The sequence below is a fragment of the Acinonyx jubatus genome, chromosome E4, assembly GCF_027475565.1.
Source record: "Acinonyx jubatus isolate Ajub_Pintada_27869175 chromosome E4, VMU_Ajub_asm_v1.0, whole genome shotgun sequence".
Lineage (NCBI taxonomy): Eukaryota > Metazoa > Chordata > Mammalia > Carnivora > Felidae > Acinonyx > Acinonyx jubatus.
The window spans coordinates 52,784,467-52,811,553 of record NC_069395.1 but is presented as its reverse complement, the minus strand read 5'-3'; the positions used below and the strand labels follow the sequence as shown (position 1 = coordinate 52,811,553).

At 42.6% G+C, this 27,087-nt stretch overlaps 1 long non-coding RNA gene across 2 annotated transcripts; it reads right to left on the bottom strand.

The window, feature by feature from the left end:
- Nucleotides 1–1,460: 1,460 nt before the first annotated feature.
- LOC113597331 (uncharacterized) lies at nucleotides 1,461–25,187 on the bottom strand. Of its 2 annotated transcripts, XR_008293323.1 has the most exons (5): nucleotides 24,614–25,187; nucleotides 17,749–17,905; nucleotides 5,791–8,851; nucleotides 4,504–4,683; nucleotides 1,461–3,040 (listed from the first exon to the last, which is right to left on the bottom strand). It is a non-coding gene; the product is annotated as an uncharacterized LOC113597331 (long non-coding RNA). The 2 variants fall into 2 exon arrangements; XR_008293322.1 differs by lacking the exon at nucleotides 24,614–25,187 and having other exon boundaries at nucleotides 17,749–18,407.
- Between the last annotated feature and the right edge of the window lie 1,900 nt (nucleotides 25,188–27,087).

The following is a 27,087-nucleotide window of genomic DNA, read 5'->3' as shown; positions in this document are numbered from 1 at the left end:
GTTTATCAAGAAAACACCTTTTTTTTTCCAGAAAATAAAAACGCCCTGGAAGACAAGTGTAATGCATTGAGGTCTGTGAAAGCCACAAAGGAAGCAAAAGTCAAACAGCTGAAAGAGAAAGCACATAACCTGGAAGAATTCTATGAACAAAGAAAAGTGCCTACAAAAAAGTAAGATGGGGGCGCTTGGGTGGCTCAGTCGGTTGAACGTCCAAATTCAGCTCAGGTCATGTTCTCATGGTCCATGAGTTCAAGCCCCATGTCGGGCTCTGTGTTGACAGTTCAGAGCCTGGAGCTTGCTTTGGATTCTATATCTTCCTCTGGCCCTACCCAACTCGCACTCTGTCTCTATCAAAAAATGAATAAACGTTAAAAAATATTTAGAAAAGTAAGATGTTCACATGAGAACTGTCACAAGGACCGGATTGTATGGGAGAACATGGAAGCCAGTAGAGGTTATTGTATTTCTTTTGGAACTGGGTCCAGAGTATTTTTGTCCAATGCATTCAGTAGAATTGGACCTTCCCTTCCTACCTTGCTTTCCATAACGTAACCTGCATTTTCCTTTCTCCTAAGTGCTTGCCACACATTGTGTCATGTTTTGGGGGCGGAAGAGGGCAGGTACCATCATTAATCACTTTAATACCTGGATCCACCTACACTGGCCTATAGGTTTCAATCGCATCACACTGTTTTGTCACCCAGCAATTAGGTCATTTTTGTTCAGGACCAGACATGGGTAAAAAATGTGTGGGGAAAAAAATGAATTATCTTGCTGCAGAAACAATGGAAGTTGCTTTCTGGAAAGTGGGTAGGGGAACCAGCATCCCTGCATCCATTCTGCTGGTGAGATTGTTCATTGCAGGCCCAGTCCCTAAGAAAGTCAAGTTGTTTCCTGTCCCCTGATTTTTCAAGTGTAACTCTTCTGAGTCTTGGCCAAAGCCCGCAGCTTCACTAGGGCTCATCTTTGCTGGCCACCCCTGAACTACACTTGTTTACTTCTAAGTCTGTGCCCATAAAGTTGTTCAGCTTCTTTGCCATTCAAATGTATGCCACCCACATCAATGATGAGTCCTAGGGAGTTTGGGTCCAACTGCCAGGCTGGCTTTGTCCTGGGCTTCCTTCTTCTCCATCTTGGTCTTGTGTGTCTTCGTGGGGTTGTCAGATACTTGGTGCATTCAGGCACATGTTTCCTCCTTTGTACAGTATGTCCTTTCGTTCTCAGGAGGAGATGGGGGACTTTAGAGTCCCTCACTCATGTTGGAAAGTGAAGTCTTCTCTCCCCTGGAGACTCACCTTTATGTTCGTCCTTCCCACAGCTGGAGTTAGGGCTTGCTCTGTCTCACTGGCATCTTGTTTTTGTTAACTTGTAAGCTCTTTCTATGAGTGGGTACAGCACCCTGACCACCTCTCTATCTTCAACCCCTTACAACAGAGCCACTACATTAAACCACTCCAGCAAGCATTTGCCAAAGGACTGCCTGAGAGGCCAGAAGGAAATGTATGTGCCTTTCTCTGCCTAGTGCTTTTGTGTCATTTTCTAAGAGATTTTCAATTTTGCATGTGATTCTTGAGTACATCAAGTGTCAAGTTGAAACCATCTCAGGCAACACCACAAAGAAAATACTCTGAGGGCAACACAGCAACCCAGCCTTGCCAAGCATTGCCTTCTGCTGCCTTCACTATCAATGGAATGAGTCTTGTTCAAGTAGATTTGGCTCCATGAAGTTGAGAGTTTTCCACCTGAAATCTCTTTCCTGGAAGTAAACCCAGACTGTGTGACAGTTCATATCAGGATGTACGTCAGGAGATGATGTTGTTCTAAGATTGGCCTTTTGAAGGTGGAGGCAGGGGTTGCAGTCCTGAACTCTAGCGATGTCTGGGAGTGAGCTGCAATGTTAGTGAAACCATATTCTGGAAGGTCGTCTTTCAGGTGATTGCCTGTGTCATGGTACAACTTTTGGACTGAGAATCAGGGCTCCCCATGGAGGTGTAAGACTAGTGATGATCCCCTGCTTCATCCTAATGGGTACAGTTGGTCAGATATGGTTTTTCACTCACTGATGAAATGAGTCTTCGCCATATCAAACAAAAGACCAACTCTGGGAAGGCACAAAGTACAATGTTATTTGATGACTTTATGATAAAGGAGACGAAACAAGAGAACTAGATAGATAGTTCCAATAGTAGAGACGTGGCAGCAGACAGAAGTTGAATTTTCTTGAACTTAAATGGGGTGTTCACTTCATTTCTCTGATTGGGTTGTCAGTCTGTGCATTTATGGGAGAAGTGGGGGAAGGGATATTTGCATAGGCCTTCAAGAGTGCTGGGAGGTAAAAAGGGAGAACCTCTGGACCTTGTTCCTGACTGTGTATGTATCTTTCCCATCTTAGGAAGCTGAAAACGACACTGTGAACTGGCGGCAAAGAAGAACCAGCTGGCAGCTGCAGGTAAAATTTGAAAATAGCTACAGAAGGGGCTCCCGGGTGGCTCAGTCGTTTAAGCGTCCAACTTCAGCTCGGGTCATAATTTCACAGTCCGGGATTTCGAGCCCCGTGTCAGGCTCTGTGCTGACAGGTCAGAGCCTGGAGCCTGTTTCAGATTCTGTTACATCTCTCTCTGTCCCTCCCCCGCTCATGCATGTGCTCACTCTCTCTCTGTCTCAAAAATAAACATTAGGGAAAAAAAAGAAAATAGCTACAGAAGAAATAAACAAGTACAAGTGAGTTCAGCTAGTAATTACCAGGAGCTCATGAAACCGCTGTTATTTTTTGGTTTTTAATCTTTTTGCTATGTTTAAAGTCAACATATGCATAGAGTATTAACAGATAAAAAAGGTAAGTTTAGAAAGAATAAAACAACTAAGTTTCTAAACATTTGCAGATCTCAAGTAGTGGCCAGACTGTGTGGAAACTTTGTCCATGCTAACATTCCTTGGGGGTGGTGTCAATTGTCATCATCTGTAGGAAAGCAGTGTGTCGTACAATGAATCATACCCATCAACGTGGTAGTGCCATTTCATGGCCCTCGTCTTTGCAACCCTGGGAAACATGGGGAGGATATAAGTTATAGAAGAATAGAGCTTTATGCTAAAAGACACTTGTCACATGATGAGTTAGGGAAATATTAAAAATGGGAAGGAATTCTATGAACTCTGAACCCTAAGGCATGGAATAATGAGTAAGGAAAGGATGTAACAATAGCTTTGATCCTACTGTACATTGATAATCATGGGCAAAGTGTTTCATGTGTAAGAATAAATTGTATCAGGGGACAGATATGAGGTTTTTGGGAACGTGGTCAGCTTATTTAAAATCATACCCAATATTGGGCCTTATCTGACAAGAGCAATTGTAACTCACAGGCAACAAATTGAACAAACACGGGAACAGCTGCAGCAGGCAGAGCTCACCTTTAGATACCAGGTTACCAGGTAACCTTCAATTGTGTTTCTATGAGCAGTTTTTGGTTGTGTCCCCAGTCACTGTTAGAGCTGATACAGTCTCATGACACATACCAGGAGTTTTATACCAAAACACTTGGATGAAATCTGTTATGTGAATTTCTCCTTCTTTTTTTTCCGTTGCACATAATTACTCTGTGTCCTGTAGTATGCTTAAAGTCAGAATTCCCTATGAATTAAGACGAATGCATCTGAGCTTTGTAGACATTCACAAGTAACTTGTTGTTCACAGAATACTCTCATTCCCCTGCAACATTCCAGGCATCCTCCACTCCCCAGAGGTCTCAGAGGCCTTTGACAACACTTCAAGAGGGAAGACTCCTTTCTCAGGGAGAGGACCAGAGAAGGCACAGTGAGGGTCCGGCTGCAGAACTTTTTGCCAGGAGTGGCTGTGATTCCATGAGCAGAATATGAGCCATGTATTCCCACTCATTTTTTCGTGTGTGTGTTCTTAATATAGCAAAAGCAGAGCATCTGGAGTCGCTGTAGAGGAGGGATGCAGGGTGAACCTGGACATCGATGGCTGCCTGTCTGGAGAATGCTACTTCATTAATCTGTAATTACTTCTGTTAACCCTCTAGGACAGGACCCTTGCCATTTTCTTCAGCAGACATGGGCAGTGATGTGTGGTGGCAGTAGGTTAACCTCTTGCATCTACTACCCCAAGCTGTAGGTGGTATCCAGTGGCAGCGACAGAGTTTTCAGGTACTGATGCTACTCTCTTGGATCCTGGTGGCAGAGAAGGTGTCAGGTGCTGACACATTCTTCTCTGGGTTACAGCTGCTTTTGGTATTGGTTCTCTTGTCTGGCATATGGATGTAACTTCACTTCTGTTCTGCAGGGCAGTCTGGATCCTGGGGACCTCCTCGGTTAACTGGACGATTCTGCATGCCGTGCCCTGGAGATGCCCTGCCCCCATGGACTATTAGGCACGTCCACCTCCTGAACCTTGGTGGCCCTGGGGCCACCCGGAACCCCTCCACCTGCAACACTTGAAAAGATGATCTAAGCACTAGGAGTTGACTCGTAAAGCACACTCACCTTATTTTTGTTGCTGTCAGGTCTTGGGCCAAGGTGCAGAGGCGGCACCACAGACCATTGTGATGCAAGGGGAATGTGTCTGCTGCCATTACCACATTCCTCAAGTTTCTCAGGATCTCATCTTTGTCCTTTCCCCCACCATGGGTTGGTACAGGCGTCTCTTGTAGAGAAGGAATGGGGCTGTATGCAGAAAATTAGACATAGCGTTTCAGCAGAAATGCCCTGTACACAGTCCACGTGTTGGGATCTGTGAGGCATGAGGCACAACGTAACGTTATGTCCATCTAGTTGTGCCCCCAGCCATCCATAGTTGTTCGATGAGTGATGAATACATCTGAATCAAGGCTTTTATGAGTCTTCATCACGTTATAAGGGATGGTTCTTCAAGTTATTTTGGGGGATCACTGGAGGCATGTGGGACACCCTGTGCATGTAATTTGGGATCTCACTGGGGCAAAGAGTTTAAGTTGTCGGAAGTATCAGGGGAGGGTCTTTTGTTTTTGATCTCCAAACAGTGGACTCAAATCAGAATAAACCTCCATCCCTTCCAGGATTTTTTGCAGGTCCAGAAGTAGGTGTCACAACCAAGAGTGACATTGACACTGGCTCTGCCAAACCTGCAGAGAAGCACAAAGTAAATGCTGTGGCCATTTTCAGTTCTAAGTCTTTACGGACAGCCACATCTTTCTGTACAGGACACTCTCCTGACATTGTCTCTGGTTTGTGTGAAGTATGGTCTATCTGCTGTTTTTGTTTTTTTCCCAAATGCAAAACCTTTACCGCCGAGTCTGGGCTTCCCTGTTTTCCAACTGGCATCTGTTTGTGGTAACTTGAGCAGCTAAGCGTGCCTAAAGGTGGGGACCATAGGGCTTTTCCAATGTGTTCCTGGAATAAATCAAGGAGGATAACACCACATTCCACTTGGAAGTCTCCTACATTGCCTCATTCTTTGTGGATCTCCTCAATGTGGAATCATTGCTCTTGCTGTTTCTTCCTCTCCTGTTTGCTTCTATTGAGGGTTTTAACATGGTCAGAAAAATCTGTGGGTATCCTTACAATTTCAAAATGTGAACTGCCTTCACTCCAACTTATATTTTTGTATGTGTCATTTAGAATGGTCTTAGACAAAGTAAACTTCATACCCATCAACATTTGGGTAAACATGCTGTCAAGAATCCCCTCAGGTGTGCCCTGGTCACAAATACTCTGAACTATAAGAGGTGGCATATTTGCCATAGAAAACATGCACTGAAACTTAATTTGTGAAGAGAAAAAATCCAAAATTACCTGTGTGGCAAGTCCCCATGGTGTCCTTCGCTAGTGTTCACATGAGCACGTTCTCTCGTGTCCTGTGTCACAGGTACAGCTAAAACATGGAAACTTACACCAGACATCAAAGTGCATTTGTGTTAATTTTGTCTTTTAGAATTTCAGCTCATTTTTCCAGAGAACACAATTACCCTGCAAAATGTACTGTACTTAAGCTGAGAAGTACCTCTGAATTCAAACAAATTAGCTGAACCTAACTAACATGTATAGGTCAACTAATATGTATAGGCTGCCTGTTTCTCTAAGAGCATGCTTTCCCAGGTCCTCTACAGGCCCTCAGGATCCCCAACTCCCCATGTGTCTCTGTGCCCATGGATAGCACTTCCAGAGAGGAGGAGAACCCATTGTCGGGACAGTAGTTTGGGCACAGGCAGGGGCTTAGAGGCAGAACTTGAGCCACGAGGGCTATGATTCCATGTGTGGACACTGGGATTGTCATTCCTTCTTCATTCTGTAGTTCTTCACAACACAATAAACAGCCTCTGTGGTGGAGGGGATGAAGGGTGGAGTGTGATCCTGGATATAGTTGCCTTCCTATTTGGAATATGCTACTTTGTTAATTTAGTATTCAGCCTATAAATCTTCTAGGAAAAGGGCCCTTCCTGTTCCTACGTTTCCAGACACGTGGGGACATTAGTTTACCCCAATCACATCCTCTTCCCACCTCAAAGCTGTAAGTGGAACCCAAAGTATGGGTAGAGATTTTGGCACTGATGCTGTCCTCTTGGAACCTGGTGGTGGGGAAGCTAGTAGGATATGAGCACTGCTGCTTTGGGTTTCTGCTTTTTGCTGGTGTTGGTGCTCTGTTCTGTCCTATGAACATACCTCTCATTTCTTTTCTGCAGGCTATTTTGTATGCAAGAGTCCTGGTCCTTTCCCAGGATTGCCTTGCAGGCTGTACCCCGTGGACCACCCTTCACCACCAGTCATGGGCTATAGGCCACATCCCCCTCCTCCACCTACTCTATTTGTTAAGAGGACCTGAACTGGCTGAGTGGCTGGTAAAGTATATTCATCTTCTTCATGATTGACTTTGTGGCAATCATGTAGAGATAGCTGTGAGTCTTGGCAATCCAACTACAAACTGCCTGAGGACACTGTAGCATATCTCAAGTTTCTCAGGACATACATACAATGGGCAGTGGCATGTCCCTGTAATACAGTGAGCTATACATTTCTCTTGTCAAATGAAAGAGGATTTTTTACACAAAAGCAGACGTAGCAGCAGTACTGGTGCGTTTGTTGGAGACACAATGTGTTGGGTTCTCTAACTTTTAGAGCATCGAGTGTCCTGTGTGAAAGAGGGATATTCATTAAATGGTTCAGACCTTGTAATCACCAAAATGGAAACACCAGTGAAGGATCCAGGGCAAAAACGGGGGAACCTTGAATCATACAGGAATAGAAGGGAAGTTTAGTACAGTAAGCAGAGTTTGAGGAGGTGCAGAGGGGAGGGTGTTGGGGTCAGTGAGATGCAGTTGGAGGTCATTCCTGGCCACAGCCTGAGCAGGGAGTGTGAGGTCCATACAGAGCTGCTATGTGGGATTGCTCTCAGTGCACAATGCACCGTTCATCTCCAAAATGTCAGTGTGTTGCCAAAGTGCACACAGGTAATCATCTAAAAAGATTGTTGTCTCCCTGGATTTTCCTGAAGGTTCTGGTATTTGTGGGGGGAAAAGAGCCCTGGAGATATGGGGAGTTTAACTTGGTCTAATGAAAATGCTGTATGCCCAAGTTCATATCCCTCAGTGAGACTAAAAGTGGATAGAGTCTAGATCAGCTGAGTCATCCTACAATTCAGGGCTGGCCAGATGCCACCACTGCTGGACCCCTGTCATCATCCTGACTACAGCTTTGCATCTCCTCAAACTTCTCTCACAATATTATGACGCTTTGCCTGTGTTCCTGCTGTCTCAGCCCTAATACCAGTTCTCAGTGGGACCTACACAGAGCCTCAGCTGTGGTATCTGTGAAAACAGGGATAACATTTGTTTCCAAGAACAAGAGAAAAAGAAGACATTCAGTGCAGAAAGCATCTGCAAAATCTCTGGGAAGTGTCCCCTCACACTTCTCACAGTTCCCATTAAGATATCCCCACACAATGATCCTCCAAAAAAGATGGTCACGGGAGTTCATTAAACTAAGACTGTTAACAACTCAGCTCAGGGGAACCTGAGGGAGTTTTCCAGGGTGATGGGAACCACCTATATCTAGATTGATGGGGTGCTTATGCTCAATTATTTGGAAATATTCCCTGACTCCATGGTGCCTTGGGGTCAGACAGGTATCTGTCCTTAGGAAATGGCTGAGATCTAATGGTGGAGAAGGATGAGGAACCAGCAGTGACTGTAGAGAGGAGTGAGGGTCAGACCCACGCCCAGGATGCCAGGTCTCCACAGACAGCACCATGTGTAGGAGGACTCTGAGGAGCAGAGATTTCTTGATCAGACCCATGAACTACATAATCCTCCTGTAGTTTCCTCACTGAGTGATGGCAGAGCAGAGGCCAGCAGGTGGAGGACACCCTTATGTTGGCTGGAATGGACCAGTGGGCCTGGGGGATCGAGTCAGGGAAAGGGACAGGCAGAAGGTATTGACAGGGAGTTTGAGAGACAAATGGAAGAGAAGAGAAGTGACCCTTCTCTGCTGACTTCACCTACATTTCTGTGTGACCAAAACGAGACCCTTGTCTCCCACGGAAGGGAAGAGGGCTGGCAAAACACCGAGTGACATACTCATCTCAAGTGCCCAGGGTATCTGCCTTGCTCTTGAGTACCTAACACAGGAAACACGTGCTTTCTGTCACGATTGGAACTGCAGCTCGTACCATTTAGTGAAAATCAATCCAATTATGCATCCCTCAGCATTAAAGTACTCCAACAAAATTAAGTGAACAGACTGAAAGATACAATGCAGGATAAAGTCCAAAGGTAGAGCGACGGCAATACTTACGGGAATACAGTCTATCCGAAAAGGAGGTAGGTACCCTAGTGCAGGCATTCAGACACATGGCCAATATCTGAAAACATTAAAAAAAAAAAGTCCTTACTTCAAAAGCAACATTAGCTCTAGACACAAAGGGATCATGATTTAAGGTTTAGAGAGCAACCATATGACTTCATGGTGCTGTATCCATGAGATCAAGTCTCATCAAATTATACCCTTTAAATTGAGGCTCTTTGTTATATGTAAATTATACCTCATTAAAGAGAGTTTCAAAGCACAAAATACTAGAAGCAAATGTGGGAACATTCCTTTCTAATCCTGAAGTGCACTGGTGATATGAGTCAGCCCATGTCTCAAAAATCCAAAATAATAAGACATTTAAAAAATTAATAATAGCAGAGTAAGCGGACCCTGAGCTCACCCTGTCCCATGTTCTCAACTGCAGAACATCCAAGTCCATGAACCAGAGAGGGATCCAAAGACTGGCAGAAGAAACTCCACACCTAAATAGAGAGAAGCTGCATCAGAAAAGTTAGGAAGGTCAGAAAGGTGGAGGCTGTCTGCTTGCAGAAGGGGCAGAAAAAGTGAGCCCTCACACCAGGGAGTGACACAGGGAAGACTAATCTCCACAACATTGGGCATTAAAACCCAGGGGGGCTGAATTCCCTTGAGTTTAGATCCTCGTATTTGGAGGTCAGCTGACCCAGCCCTGGGTTATCCAGAAGGATGAGTGATAGCCAGGTCCCTGCCTGTGTAGAGAGGCAATGTAAACATGGCATTCCACACAATGCTTAGGCCACAGGAGACACATGTATTCATGCTGATTCTTGACTCAGCTGGCCTGCGTGGGTCCCACTGACACCACTGAGAGCAAGCAGAGCCCACAATAGGCACACAATCAGTGAAGACCCCTGCACTGAAAGGAAAAGTAACCCAGACACAACAGCAGGGAGTGAGCAATACCCATACGATATCCTCCTGAAGGTCCAGGGCCTATAAACGGAGACGTGCACTGCTGAGGACTCCAGGACCCCTTTTTCATAACGGCATTAATTTCAAGATCAGAAGGCACAGCTGACTTTCTTAACACAGGGAAATAGAGCCACAGAGACAGACAAAATGGACACACAGAGATGTTTATCTACAGTGAAAGACCTAGTCAAAGCCACAGCCAGAGATCTAAGCCAAAGAGATATAAGTAACATACCTGATACAGAATTTAAAGCAATGATCATAAGGATACTCACTGGAGTTGTGGAATGAGTAGAAGAGTGAGACCCCTGACAGAGCTAAGATATAACACAGTTAGACACTGAGGACACAATAAAGGAGAAACATGCTTGCTGGAAACAACAGAGGGATGGAAGAAGCAGCCGAACAAACTAGTGACGTCGAAGACTGAGTGATGGAAATTAATCACATTGAACCAAAGAGAGAGAACAGAATTCTGCAACGTGAGATGAGACTAAGGGAACTCCGTGACTACAGGAAATATAATAATATTCATATTGTAGGTGTCCAGAAGGAAGAGAAAATGGGGAAGAAAATTTATTTGAGGAAACAATAGCTGAAAACTTCCCTAATTGGGGGAGGGAAACAAACATCCACATCCAGGAGACTAGAGAACTCCCATCAAAATCAGGCCAACACACAAACCTATTGTAAGCAAACTTGCAAATTAGGGTGAGAATAAAGAAAAACTTGTAAAAGCAGCAAAACAGTCCTTAACTTAGAAGGGAAGACCCATAAGGCTAGCTACATATTTCTGAACAGAAACTTGGCAAGCCAGAAGTGAGTGACATCACATATTCAAAGTGCTGAATGGAAAAATCAGCAGCCAAGAATACTCTATTCAGCAAGGCTATCTTTCAGGATGAAAGAGACACAGACTTCCCCAAACAAAAACTAAAGGAGTTTGTACCACTAAACCAGTCCTGCAAGAAATATTAAGAGGGATTCTTTGAGTGGAAAGGGGAGATCAACAGTGACAGTATAGAAGTAGAAGACAAATTCAAGTAAAAAATGAACATTTCTGGAAAAACAGTTAAAGTACTCAGAGAAATGGATTTGAAATATAATAACATCTGCCAAAAACCTAGGGAGGAGAAAGTAATGGGTTCAAAGGTAAATGACCATAAACTTAATACAAACTGCTAAATGCAGAAGAGGTTATATAAACACCTAACAGTAGCCATATCCTAAAACCAGTCATACATATGCTAAGAATAGAGATAAAGAAATAAAAATATATCACTAAAGAAAATAAGCAATACATGAAAGAAAGGCAAGAAAGGATCAGAGAAAATCATTAGAAACCACAACAAAACAGGCAATAAAATGACAATACATATATACATTTCAATCATTTTTGAGGGAAATGGAGTGAATGCTCCAATCTAGAGAGGTAGGGAGTAAAAATGGATGAAAAAACAAAACAGATTCAGATGCCTACAAGTGTCCCACTTTACACCTCAAGAATGATAGGATAAACATCATACAAATGAATGTCAAAAGAAAGCTGGAGTAACAATACTTGTATCAGAAAAAAATACACTTGAGAAAAGTACATAACACGAGACAGAGGAGGACAGTATATAACAGTAAATGGTACAATCCAAAAAGAAGATATAACAACTGTAAATATATCCCACAATTAAGTGGGATTTATTCCCAAGCCACAAAGGTGGTTCAATATTCGCAAATCAATCAATGTGATACAATACATCAACAGGAGAAAGGATAAGAACCAGATGATCAGGGCATCTGGGTGGCTCATCCTTTAACAGTCTGAAATCAGCTCGGGTCATGACTTCATGATTCCTGAGTTCATGTCCCGCGTCAGACTCTGTGCTGAAAGCTCAGATCCAAGAGCCTCCTTTGAATTCTATGTCTCCTTCTCTCTCTGCCCCTCCCCTGCTCACGCTCTGCCTCTCTCAAAATTAATAAACGTTAAAAGAAAAGAAGCATACAGTCATTTCAATACATGCGGAAAGGAACATTTGACAAAGTACAACATCCGTTCATGCATGTAACCCCCTAAAGTAGGTTTAGAGGAAACATACATTAACGTCATAAAGGTTGTCTATGAAAACCCTGCAGTTATAATCAACCTTAATGGGGAAAATCTGAGAGCTTTTCCTGTAAGGTCAGGAAGAAGACAAGGATGTTTACTCTTACCACTTCTAGTACACAAATTACTGGAAGTCCTGGCCACAGCCAGCAGACAAATGAAATGAAACGATTTGCAGATTACATGACACTATATATAGAAAACCCTAAAGAGTCCACCCAATAACTGCTAGAGAAAGACACACATCATATTAAATTCCACAGATGAGAGAATTCATAACACTGAAAAACGTAGTGAAAGGAAAGCAAAAATAAGATACAAACAGAGATGGAATCAAATGATAAGATACCGTTAAGTAGAAGAAGCTCAGGGTTCCTGGAGGGTTACTGAATAGGGGTATGGGCTAAATGGGTGATGGGCATTAGAGACAGCACTTGGGATGAGTACTGGATATATCTTTTAATTGACAGATCACTAAATTCTAATCCTGAAACTGTATTCCAAGTAAGGTAACTAACTTGGGCTTAAATTTTAAAAATGAAAAAATATTAAAAATAAGTAAAGAAATATACTACCAGTCAAAAGAAAAGAATATATAAATCGGGCTCTTTTAGTGGAAATGAAAGACCAAAATTGTTACAGACAAGAAAGGATCAGAGAAAACATCAAGATACAATGGTAAAACAACTAGTAGGGCACTAAATATATACCTATCAATAATTACTCTAATGTAAATCGACTAAATGCTCCAATCAAAAGACATTGGATGGGGGACAGAATGGACAAAAAAAAAAGAGAGAAAAATAAAAGAAACAAACAAAAAAAACAAGGCCTATCTAGGTGCTGCCTACAAAGCCTTATTTGGACTTAAGTCACCTGCAGATTTAAATTGAGGGAATGAAAAAACATTTATCATGCCAATAATACCAAAAGAAACCAAGTACCAATACTTATATCGGGCAAAAAAACTTTAAAATCAAGACTGTAGTCTGGTACCCTTTAGGTAAATACCTAGTAGTAAAATTGCATGCACCCAATATTTATAGCAGCTTTATCAACAGTAGATAAATTATGGAGAAAGCCCAAGTATCCATCAAGAGATGAAGGTATAAAGAAGTTGTGGGGTCTGTGTATGTGTGTGTCTGTGTATTCATGTATATGAGTGTGTGTGTATGTGTATATATTCATACATACATACATACATACATACATATGTATATACAATCAAATATGTCTCAGCTTCAAAAAGAATGAAATCCTGCCATTTGCAATGATGTGGATGGATCTAGAATGTGTTATGCTAAGTGAAATATGTCAATCAGAGAAAGACAAATAGATGATTTCACTCATGTGGAATTGAAGAAACAAAACAGATGAAAACATGGGAAGGGGGCAGGAAAAGAGAAGAGTGGTAACAAACCACATGTGTCTCTTAATGATAGAGAAAAAAAAGTGAAGGTTCATAGAGGGAGATGGGTCAGCTCTGGGCTAGATGAGGGACCTGTATTAAGAAGAGCACTTGTGATGAGCACTGGGTGTTGTATGTAAGGGATGAATCACTGAATTCTACTCACGAATCCGAGAATACACTGTATGTCAACTAAGACTTAAATTTAAAAAATAAATAAAGCTGTAACAAGAGATGAAGACGAACACTATCTCATACTAAAGGGGACAACCAAACAAGAAGATCCAATGATTGTAAATTTTGATGCCCCCAACATGCAACCACCAAGTATATAAAACATTTAACAACAACCATAAAAGAACTCATTTATAATAATATAACGATATTAGAGGACTTTAACACATTACTCACATCGATGGACAGAACCTGTAAATAGAAAATCAACAAGGAAACAATGGCTTTGAATGACACACTGGACCAGATGGGTTTAACAGATATATTCAGAACACTCCATACTAAAATGACAGAGTACACATTATTTTCAAGTGCACATAGGGCATTCTCCATAACTGATCCCATTCTGGGTCACAAAGCAGGCCTCAACAGGTACCCAAAGACAGAGATCAGACCAAGCATTTTTTCTGACCACAAAGCTAAGAAACTTAAGTTAACCACATGTGCATGCGCGCGCGCACACACACACACACACACACACACACTAAGGGGGAAAGGCCACAAATAAAGGGAGGTTAAATAACATGCTACCAAATGAATGGGTCAAACTGGAAATCAATGAGAAAATACACTGAAACTAATGAAAATGAGAATACACTGGTAAAAATATTTCGAATGCGGCAGAAGCACTCTATGATGGAATTATATAGCAGTACAAGCCTACCATAAAGAGCAAGAAAAATCCCAAAAAATCCTAACTTATAACTAAAGGAATGAGAAGAACAGCCGAAGGAAGGAAATAATAGAGATTAAGGCAGAAATAAGGAATATAGAAACCAAAAAGACACTAGACCAAATCAATGAAACCAGGGGCTGGTTCCTTGAAAACAGTAATCAACATGAAAACCTCCTAGGCAGAGTTTTCACAAAGAAGGAAAGGACTCAAGTAAATAAAATCACAAATAACACAGGAGAAATAACAGTCAACACCACAAAAATACAGTTAGAAGATAATATTATGAAAATCCATATGCAACAAATTGGACACTCTGAGAAAAATGGAACAATTCCTAGAAACACACATACTACCAAAAGTGAAACAGGAAGATACATAAAATCTGAAAACAAAAAGAAATCAAATCAGTAATAAAAAAATTTCCCCCCAACACAAGAGTTCAGGGCCAGATGGCTTCACCAATGAATTCTACCATCCATTTAAGGAAGAGATAATATGTATTCTTCTCGAATTATTACAAAAAAATTTTTAAAAGAAGGAAAACTTACAAATTCATCTTATGAGGCCATCATTACGCTGATACCAAAACCAGTTAAAGCCTGCACTAAAAATGAAAACTGCCAGGGCTCCTGTGTGGCTCGGTGGGTTTAGTGTCCAAATCTTAATTTTGGATTAGGACATTATCTTGCAGCACATGGGTTCGAGTCCCACGTTGGACCCTGTGCTGACAGTGTGGAGCATGGCCAGGATTCTCCCTCTCCCTGTCTCTCTGCCCCTCCCTCACTTTTGTGTACTCTATGTCTCTAAGTAAATAAATACTTTAAATATGTTAAAAAATTTTAAAATAAAACTACAGACCAATATCCCGATGAATATGTATGCATAAATCCACATCAAAATACCTTCAAATTAAAGTCAATAATACATTAATAGAATCATTTACCATAATCAAGTGGGATATATTCCCGGACTGCAAGGGTGGTTCCACATTCACAGATCAATCAACATGATGCACCACAGTAATAGAAGAAAGGATAAGAACAATATGATGCTTTCAAGACATGCAGGAAAACGATTTGACAAAATGTCACATCCATTCACGATAAAACCCCCTAGCAACTATATTGGTACTCAACCTACCTGCACATAATAAAGGTCATCTATGAAAAACCCACAGCTCATCTCATCCTCAATGGGGAAAAATTGAAAGTTTTTCTTCCAAGGTCGGGGACAAGACAGGGATGATCCCTCTCACCACTGTTATTCCACATAGTACTGTAAGTTTTAGCCACAGCAATCAGACAACAAAAAGAAATAAGAGGCATCCAAATTGGCAAGGAAGAAATAAAACTTTAACTATTTGGAAATGACATGATGCTCTCTGTAGAAAACATGAAAGACTCCCCCCAAAATTGTTAGAATTGATATATGAATTCGACAAATCAAAATATACAGAAATCAATGTACATAAATCTATTGCATTTCTGTAGACAAATAATGAATTAACAGAAAGAGAAAGTAAGGGATCAATCCCATTGACAGGTGCACCAAATACCCCAAGATACCTGGAATAAACCTAACCAAAGAGGTAAAAGATCTGTACTCTAAAGGCTGTGAAACACTGATGAAAGAAATGGAAGAGGACGCAAAGAAAAGGAAATACATTTCATGTTCACGGATAGGAAGAACAAAATACTGTTAAAAGGTCTACACTCCACAAAACAATCTACACATGTAATGAAATCCCCATCACACAAACAAAACATTTGTCACAGAACTAGAACAAAGAGTCCCAAAATATGTATGGAATGACAAAGACCCCAAACAGCCAAAAGAAATTGAAGACCAAAAGTAAAGCTGGAGACATCACCCTTCTAGACTTTAGGTTATATTACAAAGCTGTACTGAACAGAACAGTATGGTACTGGCAACCAACAACAACAAATACACAGATGCAGAGACCAATAGAATGGAAACCCAGGCATGAACTCATGCATATATGGTCAATTAATTCTCAACAAAGCAGGAAAGGATATCCAATGGGGAAAAAAAGATACTCTTGGGACACATGTGTGGCTCCACAGCGTGTGACTGTGGATTCAGCTCCAATCATTATCTCAGGGCAGTGCAGAGTATGCGTGGGATTCTCTCTCTCCATTTCTCTCTGCCCCTCTTCTGCATGTTCTCTCTCTCTCTCTCTCAAAAATAAATACATAAACTTAAAGTCTCCTCAACATGTGGTTTTGGAAAAACTAGACAGCAACCTGCAAAACAAAACAAAAACACAAACGGACCACTTTCTTACAACATACACAAAAATAAATCCAACATGAATAAAGAACTATGTGTGAAACCTGAAACCATAAAAATCCCAGAGGATACCTAACACAGGCAGTATCTTATTTGACATTGTCTGTACAAACATCTTTGTAGATATATCTCCTGAGGTAAGGGAAACACAAGCAAAAATAATGGGACTTCATAAAAATAAAAAGCTTCTGTCACAAAGGAAATAATCAACAAAACTAAAACACCTACAGAATAATATTTGTAAACGACATCTGATAAAGGGTTACTGCCCAAAATATATAAAGTTATACAGCACCCAAAAAAAGAGAAATCCAATTAAAAGTGGCAGATGACATGAATGGACATTTTCTCAAGGTGACATAAACATAGCCAAGAGACATGAAAAGATGCTCAGCATTACTCATCTTCAGGGAAATACAATTCAAAAGTACAATGAGATAACACGTCACATCTGTGAGAATGACTAAACTCAATGAATGAAGAAACAGCAGGTGTTGGCAAGGATGTGGGAAAAGAGAAACCCTCTTGCATTGTGGGAAGGAATGCAAACTGGTGCAGCCACTCTGGAAAACAATATGGAGATTCGTCAAAAGAAAATGGAAATAGAACTATGTTACGATCCAGCAATTTCACTATGAGGTATTTACAGAAAGAATACAAAAATAATTCTTCAAAGGGATACATGCACCATGAGTTTACAGCAGCATTTTCTACAAAAGCCAAATTACGGAAACTGACCAAGCATCCATCAACTGATGACTAAACTGGGAGGTAGTATATGGAATGTAATATTATTTGGCCATAAAAACATGAAATCTTGTCATTTTCCACGAGGTGGATGGAGAGGATGTTATGCTGGGTGAAATAAGCCTGTCAGAGAAACACAAATACCAGATGATTTCACTAACACATGGAAATGAAACAAAACAAAGGGGGGGGGGGAGGAGACAGTGACAAACACTCTTAACTAGAAAACAAACTGAGGGGTCCCACAGTGATGTGGGGGAATGGATGAAACAGCTGCTGGGGATTACGAAGTGCACCTGGGATGAGCACCAAGTGACACATGGAAGTGTTGCTCTATATTGTACGCCTGAAACTAATATTACACTGTATGTTTACTAAGTGCAATTTAAAGTAATAGATAACATAAGGTTAAGACACCTATCTACCGGGTTTTCTGTAGTTTTCAATCACTTCATTAGGTTGGAAAAATAACCATAAATTTTTAAAAAATGGATGTATGATGTGGGGGACAGTTTGTGCCCTTACCTCGGTCACTGGTTCCAGCAGGACTCGGAAAGTGGGTCCCAGCTCATTCTTCTAGAAGGTCCTGAGACGAACATTTCGTGTATTCAAGTCCTAATGGAATGCAGCTCCCGTTCTTCTGAATTTCTGTCGGGGTTTCTTCCCAGAAACAGGCCTGAATCTGGAACAAACCATCGACTGCATCTATGAGGTGATGTCGTGGAACCCCGCAATCCAGGAGTCCTTTAGTAAAATACGACTTGTTCAAATACTGTCCAGGAAGTTGAGGAATGAAACACGGGAGCAACCCAGAAAATGCAAGGGCCTATGCTGTTTCGCAACCGTCATGCCCAGGGAAGCCACCCAGCGCCCCCTCCTCAGTACTCAGTACAACAAGGCAGCTTCTCTCTGGCGACTCAGGAGATGCCAAGTTGCTGCAAAGCTCCCAAGGTCTCCCCTGGGGCGGGCGGCAGAACCCGCTGGAAACACAGCTCTGCTCTCTGTCCTGAGACAGCGGTAGAGGCCCTGTGTCCTCTGGGAGCAGCAGCAGCCCTTCCTGCTCTGAAGTGCCCTGGGTCAGAAAAGCCGATGGTGCGCCCTCTGCTGGCCATCACTGCCTAGGCAGAGGAGCCCGCCCCTCCGGGTCTGTGGTGCTTGAGCTCTCTCTGCTGGCTACCATGGGAATTCCTGCAAAGTTGAAGGCCTCGGTAGCTCAGCTGAGGGACTGAAGGTGCTCCGGGCAACTCCGACTGTTCTCCACAATGGCAAGGGTCTTAGTGACAGGGCCTGGGACACAAAGAAATCTTTTCCTTCTCCTTTTTTTTAAGTGAAGAATGAAACAGAATTTATTAACATAATGACATCATTTGTAATGTTTTAAGCAATGTCCACAGAAAAATAGACCGCCATTTTACACATGCTGAGCAAGTAATTGTGTTTACCACCAGAGTATTTAGGTTAGATAAAGAATTGACACCTTTGAGAGAGAGATAACTGCTTCCAGCTATGGAATGAATGAGTCCTAGGGATACAAGAGACAGCCAATGGAATAGAGTCAATCCTGTAATAATATTGTTGCATGCTTTCACAGGATAGCTACACTTGTGCTGAAGTACAACATAATTTATAGACATATGGAATGACTACAATGTATGCCTAAAACTGATACAACAAATGTGTAAAGAATATTTCAATGAAAAGTTGACATCCTTTATGCTATCTTTATCTTTTTTTGCCAGTAAACTATCATTCCTGGGGCGCTTGGGTGGCTTAGTCAGTTAAGCATCCGACTTCCCCTCAGGTCATGATCTTGCAGTCCATGAGATTGAGCCCTGCGTCAGGTTCTGTCCTGACAGCTCAGAGCCTGGATTTGCCCCAGATTCGGTGTCTCCTGCTCTCTCCCCCCTCCCTCCCTCAGGCTCTCTCCAAAAAAGAAAAACAGAAACATTATAAATTTAAAAAAATCATTCCTAATTTAGAATCTGTGAAATTCCATTTATACTAGATTCTCTAACATCACCATCTTGATGTAGAGAGCTTATCTGAATAGTCACTAATAATATCTTCGATGACACATATGTGACAGGGTCAGAATGCAACTTCCAGGGAGCTACACATCTGTTATGAATTTACTGTATGTATCCTTGGCTAATATTTCCAATGAAATGTGCTTTAGTGATACAGATGTATGAAATAATGTCCATCAGTCATATAGTTCAAATTCCTATAGGACCATTCATTATGCACTGAATTACTAATTGCCATCTCTTCAAAATTAAAGGAAAGCTGGGACAAGAAAATGTCTTTGAATTTGATGTAAGAGAAGACTATGGTGTTTTAAAAGGTTCACGTACCATCTGGCATCCTCAGTTTGGCAGTGGACAGGAGGATAAAAACCCACGATCTTGATGCACACCACTAGCTCCAGAGGGAGAATATGGACCTTCTTGTCAAATACTTTTTATCAATATCAGCAGTTCAACTCTGCCAGGTCCAGACTGCCGGATCTGGGGGCAACACAATACCTGATGCCTGGGTTCAGAACATGAGGAAGACCAGCTGGTAGGGAGCGGCGGGGAAATCCAACAGGGCCTGGGGCAGTGAGGGAGATGGGTCCGGGTTCCCTCCCCACAGGGTGGCTCTAGTGTTTACCTGCCAAAGAGCAGCACACTCTCCCTCAAGACATCCCTCTCCATGACAGAACATGAGGCTGTGCCCCCACAATTCCAGGAGAAATGAGGGATACCCATCTTTTCAAATGCAATAGCCTCTGCAAAGCTTGGCCCCAGGGATGTTGGAGTCTTGGAGTCACACAACACTGATACCCATGATACCTGCCATTTCTGCCCCAGCACTCAGAGACACTTCATACATCCCCTCTCCCCTGGCCAATCTCACCCCATCCACATTCCTGGACCAGGTCTCTACTTTCTCCTTGTACTTCCTCTTTGTCTCTGTTTCTCTCTAACCACATCTCTCTCTATTTCTTCCTTTCACTCTCTAGGACTTGCCCAATTCCCCTATCACAAATTCAATGTCTCTCTCCCTGCCTGTCTCTTTCTCCACCTCTCCCCAGGCTTCAGGGTATCTACTTTGTGCATGCAACCCTATCTAGGAGCACAGGGCACTCCTGTCTCTCCCTCTCTCATGTCTTGTTTTGTCCCAGGCCCTGATCACAATGGAGGAGAATCCCCTGTACAGCAGCTGCTCATGTTGACATTTGCTAGAGCAATGCTGGCAGCATGTGGACAGCCAGACATTTACCCTTGGTGGCTAATCCATGACCCAAAAGCTTCTGGAGGGCTGGCTGCTTCCCTAAGCTGGGAGGAAAAAGGGGCTCAGAGGTTTTGGGGTGCCTGGGGCAAAGTGGATTGGCTTGGCTGATGTAGAAGGAGCCATATGCTTACCCACAACTCTCCTGGGTGGTGTCCAAGGAACCTATCTCAGACCATGGAGCTCTGCCCTCCTGATTCCTCAATAAGGCAACAGGGGAAGCTTTGTGGGACATCATGGGGGACATCATATGGGACTCACCACAAAAGCTGCGCCATTTGCCCCCTTGAGGCCACCTAGATTGGTGCTATTGGGGGAAGCTGGTAAGGTGCACAAGGGCACAAGAGCTGAGTTAATGCAGGGCCTCCTTACCGGTCTCCTGAATCCATTCCTCACCATCAGAAGAGACCGTTTCCTGGAGACAGATACCTGCCCTGCTCATCAGCACAAACCCCATCAACTAGCACGCACGCCATGTGCTCATGAGTATCTATCTACAGATACAACAACCACCACCAGATCTCCCTAAAGTATGTATCCAACTCCTCAAATGGAACTATAGTCCCCTTCCAGGCATTACAACTCCAAAGAATGATCTGTCTTCTTCCACCAATCCTGTACATACTATGTGTTGGCTAACTGCATATACAGGAACCCCAAAGTGTACACGTGATGGGGAATGAGTGTTGATTTTCCTGGAAGCTGACGCTGACACAGAAACACAACTGTGACAAGTGTATTAGGGGACATTAGGAAGGACAAAGTAGAGTGGACAGGGTGGGTAGGGAAAGCATTCAGACCAAGGGGCAGATTAGACACCATCTCTAAATATATAATAACCATAGCTGGTTTGTAATGGTTCAGTGTCCTCTCCAAATTTCAAACGGATTGTCCTCTATGTCAAAGTGATTTTGACTTATTGCAAAGGGATCTTCTGTTCTCCTCTATGCATTTTGTCTTCTACAATACATCTGTGGCCTTGGATGAGCACATATTTGTGTGGCTGCATTTGTATGTCTACCTCAGATCTTAGATGTAGATGCCTGAATATACACATTCTCATACTTATCTTTTCCTTCTTTGTAAGTAGGACCTGAATTTTAATAGAAAAAAACACAGGGGTCGTTGTTGTATCTTTGGAAACAGGAATTGCCAATCTCCTAACCTCAGGCATTATACCCTTAGTTTCATGAAACTGAATGAACATCTGTTGATGATCTTCTGTGTGCAGATACATTCATTTCCACCCTGAGAAGGGTGAATGCCCACTCATCCCATACATTTTACAAATTCCTTATGTGCTTAACCACCTCTTCATCGCACTGACCTCAGAGACCAACATTGTTCCTGCTTCTCAGATTACAATGCTGAGGCTCTGAAATGGCCCCACTGAGAGCTGGCATTAGGGCTGAGACAGCAGGATCACAGGCAGTGCCTCTGGAAATTGTGAGGGAAGTTTCAGAGATGTACACCTTCATGCAGGGTCATGACAGTAGGTTCAGGGGTGCGGTGACAAGATTCCAGCAGGGGCGTTTTCTGGTCAACCCTGATTTCCCTGCTAAGAGTCTGATTCAGGGTGAAGGCCAAGGAAGCCACACAGCTAATCTACAACCTTTCATCACATTTAGTCTCACAGAGGCACACAAACTTAGGCAGACAAGCATCCCATAAGAACCCAGGAAAACTACAAATCTCCAGGGCATTCTTTCACAAGGATCCAGAACCTTCAGGAGAACCTCCGAGAGAAACAACAGTCTTTATTTAGATAATGAACTAGGTGCACTTTGGCCACAATGACTTTTCACAGATGATACCTGCATGAACTATCCTTGAACCCATACAGCAGCTCTGTGTGGATGCCACTCTGCACTCACTATCCCTGCCCAGGTTGTGGGCCCTGCCACAAATGGCCTCCAACTCCATCTCACTGAGTCCAACACCCTCCTCTCTGTACCATCTCAGCTCTCCCTTCTCATGCACAGTCTCCAATTCATTTCCATGAGTTTCATGTCTCCGTCTCTTGTACTTGAGGACCCATTACTGGAGCTGCCATTATTGTAGACCAGAAGCTCCATGTAATTTAACACATGTGACTCTCTCCCCATTAGGACAGTTGAAGCCCCTGATGGTAAGGGTTTGCCTCATCTCTCACAGAGCCCGGGATATGGATTGCGTGCTGGGAACATCTGCAGAACTGATATGCCTGCTTTTCTATTAAAAGACTCTTTCCTTCTCCACAAAGGATATATGCAGCCCAGCTCAGTAATGGAAATGACACAGCCCAACATATGTATGTCCTGAGAAAATTGAGGAATCTTAACAGTGTCCTCATCCAGCAGCATCCTTGCATTACAAAGCATGTGAGGCCATCTCTCCATCTTCTCAAAGACTCAACAACATAGAAGCTGAACATGCTGAACAAGTCAACTCATACAGCTCAGTTCATCTCACAAATAGTCGAGGTGGAGGTGATGGGTACTGTCCCACCATCAAGGGGCTGGAGGCAGCCCATAGAGCCCATGAACAGTGATAAATTGTATCTGTGCAGGGTGGACCTGGGAAAGAAGGAGGTCCTCTTGCATCCATAGGGACCTACAGAAGTGACAGGTGTGTTAGTATGACAGACAGAAGCAGAACGCCCACAGGAGCTGAAACACAATGAGGCAGGTGTCAGCACCTGGCCCCTTGCTCATTCATGGGTTCTAGTAGAACAGAGCATCAGTGTCAGAAAACTCTACCCTTCCATGAGGTCCCACCTATAGCCTGAAAGTACCAGATGCCACAAGGAAAAACGACTGTCGCCACACGTCACTCCCCATGTTTAAAAATGCAGAAAGCCAAGGAGTCCTGTTCTAGAAGATTGATGGCAGTAATGCCAGTCTAATAAAGGAAAGTATTCCAGAGAGGCAGGCATCTGTGTCCAGGATCTCTCTGGTGTCCTCTTCCACCAGATCTGCAGACTTTTTCATTGCACATTGAGAACAGACAGAACATGAAGGAATGAAAGAAATGACCAGAACCACACAGAGATCCAGGGCCACCCCAAGGTTAAAGCTCTACCTGCGATCCCATGCCTGTCCTCACTCTGCTTCTCTCCCTTACAAACACATCTTCTGTGCAAGGCCACAAAGACCTCTGAGGAGATGGGGATTCCTGGAGTCCAGCATTGGGGCCTGGATATGAGTTTTCTGAGGGAAACACATTACCTGTGCATATTCATTGGTCTCAAGTATGTTTATCTTAATTCACAGGTAATTCAGCTTTTAAATACAATATGAGTTGCAGAGCTATTTTGTGCCATTGTAAAAGGGAGGTAGAAATTCTACGTAAAAGAATGAACACAACCATGTCTCAATTTCAGGTGAAAAACTCCCATAAGGTATCATGAGACAAAGTACCAATTACAACTGCTCCCAGGACGCAAGAGAACCTACTCCTATAAACACAACTGGAGAACTCTGTGAGGTATTGGCCCTGCAGGTAATCACTGATTCTCTGCAGTTCCACGTACATTTTTTATTACACGTGCCACTTCTGAAAATTCAGAGTATTTCCACCTAGGGGACAACTGGAGAAATTCTCTATCGTACATTTGCCAACACAGAAGGACCAGTAATGAATTCTGAAATTTTTCTAAGAACCCTCAGCACTGCACAAAGCACACAATATAATGTTGGAAAGAGTTTTTATCTATTCCAGTCATGAGGCTCATAGCAGACATTCTGAATACATTCATGGTGTACACTGAAATAGGAAAAAATGAAAATAATCAGGATAATCCCGTGTAAAGAAGTTGTGGAAGGAGTCAGATGCTCCAGAAGACTTGAGGGTGCAGTGAAGTGTCATCCTCCTCAAGTTATTTCCACAAACACTAAGTGAGAGCCAGGTGGTCCTCAGCCTCTATGCACGTGTGGCGTCCAGAGGCACTAGCTAACATGATGATGTTACATTGGAGAAGCCTGGAGGCTTGTGAGGACGCAAATCAAACAGTAAAGATACCAGAGGAAAAAAAAAAAAAAAAAAAAACAAAACAAAAAAAAACAAAAAAAAAAAAACAGACAAGGCCAGATAAAAGTTTCCAGAAAGTATTGCAACTGAAACTGGCAACAGAATTTACCTTGTGTTTTTCTGCATCCTTGGTAGAGACACAACTGATATTTCCCATTGGAGTTGCATCACGTCTTAGGTCTCATAAAGGACGGAGGCGGATGGAGGTTGATTGTGACTTTCATAGACTGTGTGGAAGAAAAACAAACCATCCGCCACATGTTTCATTATATTCAACTCATTCACACTCTCGGGTCCCTTACCAGGGAAAAAGCGTTTTCCACGTGCCTGGGGTGACCCTTTAGGAGAAGAGGGGGATCTCATCCTGTCTCTTGAGGAAGGTTTACAGGGCCCTGGGTCAGGTGTTTTTATAACTAATCAAGCAGCTGTGAACAGCTCAGGTCTCAACTCGCTAGAAAGTATGTTATGGGTGTGTTTCATCCGTCAGAAAGCCCAGCACATGGTCTCTGTACAAGCTACATCCTAGGGAATCCTATGTCTGTCAGCATGTATAAGGCCTCTTTCCTTCTCTATCAGAGACACGTGTTGCCCAGCTCAGTATGTGGAAATGACTGCCCATTTCATGCATGGCCTGAGAAACTTGAAGAACATTACAACGTCCTCGCTCAGGCTAACCTGAAAGCCCTGTGGTGCCATCACTGCATCTCCTCCAAACACATAACAAGTAAAAGACACAACGTGTTTTATAAGTCAACTCGTACTGGTCATATCGTCTTTCCACATGGTGGAGGAAGAAGGTGAGGTCCCAGAGGACCCCAGTTTGGAGAAGGTGGGGGTGGTCCAAAGCCCATGAGTGGTGATAAATGTCAGCCTACGGGGTATGACATGGAGGGCACTTCTGGGAAAGGAGGAAATATCCTGGAAACCACGTGGACCTGCAGGACAAAAATTAAACTTTTGAGATGTGTTAGGGTAATTGGTGAAAAATTCAACACCAACACCAACACTAACATACCTGAACCCCAATGAAGCCGAATGGCACCTCTCTCCTTCCTCTCCACCTGGTTTCAAAAGGGCATCATCAGTGCTTCTAAACTCCACCCTTCCCACTGGGTCCCACCTAGAATTTGTAAGAGTTGGAGGAGGCAAAGCAGTGCATTGTTGGCAACTTGGTACTAGCTGTGTCTGTAAATTGGGGAAGGAAGTGGCTAGTCTTAAAGGATCAGAGGGATAATTCCAGACTACTAAAGAAAGTCCTTTCCACACACACAGTCTTCTATGTCCAGCACTACTCTCCACCCAGCCCTTCACCACCTCAACAGCTCTGTCTTGGCATAGTAAGAGCTGAAACGATGAGGAAGAATTTTGTTTCCGTACTATTCATTTACATCTTTAATCCATTTCAAGTTAATTCTTGGAGTGGTATAACATAAGATGCTAAGCTTTATTCTTATGCACGTGTATATCCAATTTTCCCAGCCCCAGTTATTCAAGAGACTACCCTTCTCCACTGTGTATTCTTGACTCCCTTGTCAAATACTAGTTGACTGTTGATGCAAGGGTTTAGTTTGGGCTCTCAATTTCCGTTCCATTGTCTTATGTGTGTGCTTATGCCAGTGACATAACTGATTTCTTTGTGTTAGAATGCAGATTGAAATCGAGAAGTGTAATGCCTCCTATTTTGTTCTTTCTTGTGTTGGCTACTTGGGGTCTTTTTGTGGTTCCAAATACATTTTAGGATATATTTTTCTAATTGCATAAACATTGCATTGGAGTCTTGATAAAGATTGCACTGAATCTCTAGATGGCTTTGGGTAATATGGACATTGTGTCTATATTAAATCCTCTGAAAGACAGACGTGGGATGGCTTTCCACTGACTTGTGTGTTCTCCTGTTTCTTTCATCCAAATTGAATTTCTTCCATTTCAGTACACGGGTGTTATAGTTTTCTGTACAGAGATCTTTCACTTCCTTGGCTAAATTTATTCCTATACAGTTTATTGTGTTTGATGCTATTGTAAATGGATTGTTTTCTTTTCTTCTTAGATAATTTGGTTAGTGTATAGGAAAACTACAGAATTTGACATAGTGACTTTCTAGTTTGGAACTTTAATGTATTTCTTGATTAGATATTAACAAGTTCTTTTACACTGAAATTTATTTCATTTTTTTACCTTATTAAAAAAATCATGTTTTTTGGGAATAGCTGATACAGTATGTTACATTAGTTTCAGATGAACAACATAGTGATTGCACAAGTGTACACATTCTGATACGCTAACACAGGTGTAGCTACAATCTGTCACCATGCATCACTATTCCAGTACCATTCTCAATGTTCCCTATGCTATATCCTCTATCTGTAATTTATTATTCCATAACCAGAAGCCTGCATCACCCAATCCCTTTCACATATCTAGGGCATCCTTGTCTTGTTCCTGATCTTAGAGGACAATCTTTCACAATTTCACTATAGAGTATGATGTTAGATATGGGCTTCACATACATGGCCTTTCTTATGTTGAGATATGTTCCCTCTACGGGGAATTTTTAAAGAGTTTTTTAGCACAAATGGATACCAA